Source organism: Squalius cephalus (assembly GCF_949319135.1).
Source record: "Squalius cephalus genome assembly, chromosome: 4".
Classification (NCBI taxonomy): Eukaryota; Metazoa; Chordata; class Actinopteri; order Cypriniformes; family Leuciscidae; genus Squalius; species Squalius cephalus.
In genome coordinates this window covers 55,429,402-55,431,901 of record NC_137125.1, presented here as the reverse complement: position 1 = coordinate 55,431,901, position 2,500 = coordinate 55,429,402, and the positions used below count along the sequence as shown (strand labels likewise).

General features: G+C 47.6%; 1 protein-coding gene across 1 annotated transcript in view; it reads right to left on the bottom strand.

Annotated features, from left to right (window-relative positions):
• rpap3 (RNA polymerase II associated protein 3) overlaps positions 1 to 2,500 on the bottom strand; it is a 25,631-nt gene that overhangs the window by 3,179 nt on the left and 19,952 nt on the right. The window lies entirely within an intron of this gene.

The window sequence follows — 2,500 nt, the reverse complement described above, 5'->3', positions numbered from 1 at the left end:
ACAGATGAAGGACAGATGAAGGACAGATAAAGGACAGATGAAGGACAGACGAAGGACAGATAAAGGACAGATGAAGGACAGACGAAGGACAGACGAAGGACAGACGAAGGACAGACGAAGGACAGACGAAGGACAGATGAAGGACAGATGAAGGACAGATGAAGGACAGATGAAGGACAGATGAAGGACAGATAAAGGACAGATGAAGGACAGACGAAGGACAGATAAAGGACAGATGAAGGACAGACGAAGGACAGATGAAGGACAGATAAAGGACAGATGAAGGACAGACGAAGGACAGATAAAGGACAGACGAAGGACAGATGAAGGACAGATGAAGGACAGACGAAGGACAGATAAAGGACAGATGAAGGACAGATGAAGGACAGACGAAGGACAGATAAAGGACAGATGAAGGACAGATGAAGGACAGATAAAGGACAGATGAAGGACAGATAAAGGACAGATGAAGGACAGATGAAGGACAGACGAAGGACAGACGAAGGACAGATAAAGGACAGATGAAGGACAGATGAAGGACAGATAAAGGACAGATGAAGGACAGATGAAGGACAGATGAAGGACAGATAAAGGACAGATGAAGGACAGACGAAGGACAGATAAAGGACAGATGAAGGACAGATGAAGGACAGATAAAGGACAGATGAAGGACAGATAAAGGACAGATGAAGGACAGATGAAGGACAGATGAAGGACAGACGAAGGACAGATAAAGGACAGATGAAGGACAGATGAAGGACAGATAAAGGACAGATGAAGGACAGATGAAGGACAGATGAAGGACAGATAAAGGACAGATGAAGGACAGACGAAGGACAGATAAAGGACAGACGAAGGACAGATGAAGGACAGATGAAGGACAGACGAAGGACAGATAAAGGACAGATGAAGGACAGATGAAGGACAGACGAAGGACAGATAAAGGACAGATGAAGGACAGATGAAGGACAGATAAAGGACAGATGAAGGACAGATAAAGGACAGATGAAGGACAGATGAAGGACAGATGAAGGACAGACGAAGGACAGATGAAGGACAGATGAAGGACAGACGAAGGACAGATGAAGGACAGACGAAGGACAGATGAAGGACAGACGAAGGACAGATGAAGGACAGATGAAGGACAGATGAAGGACAGACGAAGGACAGATAAAGGACAGATGAAGGACAGATGAAGGACAGATGAAGGACAGATGAAGGACAGATGAAGGACAGATGAAGGACAGATAAAGGACAGATGAAGGACAGATGAAGGACAGATAAAGGACAGATGAAGGACAGATAAAGGACAGATGAAGGACAGATAAAGGACAGATGAAGGACAGACGAAGGACAGATAAAGGACAGATGAAGGACAGACGAAGGACAGATGAAGGACAGACGAAGGACAGATAAAGGACAGATGAAGGACAGATGAAGGACAGACGAAGGACAGATAAAGGACAGACGAAGGACAGACGAAGGACAGACGAAGGACAGACGAAGGACAGACGAAGGACAGATGAAGGACAGACGAAGGACAGACGAAGGACAGATGAAGGACAGATGAAGAACAGATGAAGGACAGATAAAGGACAGACGAAGGACAGACGAAGGACAGACGAAGGACAGACGAAGGACAGACGAAGGACAGACGAAGGACAGACGAAGGACAGATGAAGGACAGACGAAGGACAGATGAAGGACAGATGAAGGACAGACGAAGGACAGATGAAGGACAGATGAAGGACAGACGAAGGACAGACGAAGGACAGACGAAGGACAGACGAAGGACAGACGAAGGACAGATGAAGGACAGACGAAGGACAGATGAAGGACAGACGGAGGACAGATGAAGGACAGATGAAGGACAGACGAAGGACAGACGAAGGACAGACGAAGGACAGATGAAGGACAGACGAAGGACAGACGAAGGACAGATGAAGGACAGACGAAGGACAGACGAAGGACAGACGAAGGACAGATGAAGGACAGACGAAGGACAGACGAAGGACAGATGAAGGACAGACGAAGGACAGACGAAGGACAGACGAAGGACAGATGAAGGACAGATGAAGGACAGACGAAGGACAGACGAAGGACAGACGAAGGACAGATGAAGGACAGACGAAGGACAGACGAAGGACAGACGAAGGACAGACGAAGGACAGACGAAGGACAGATGAAGGACAGACGAAGGACAGATGAAGGACAGACGAAGGACAGATGAAGGACAGACGAAGGACAGACGAAGGACAGATGAAGGACAGATGAAGGACAGACGAAGGACAGACGAAGGACAGATGAAGGACAGACGAAGGACAGATGAAGGACAGACGAAGGACAGACGAAGGACAGATGAAGGACAGACGAAGGACAGATGAAGGACAGACGAAGGACAGACGAAGGACAGATGAAGGACAGACGAAGGACAGATGAAGGACAGATGAAGGACAGACGAAGGACAGACGAAGGACAGATGAAGGACAGATGAAGGACA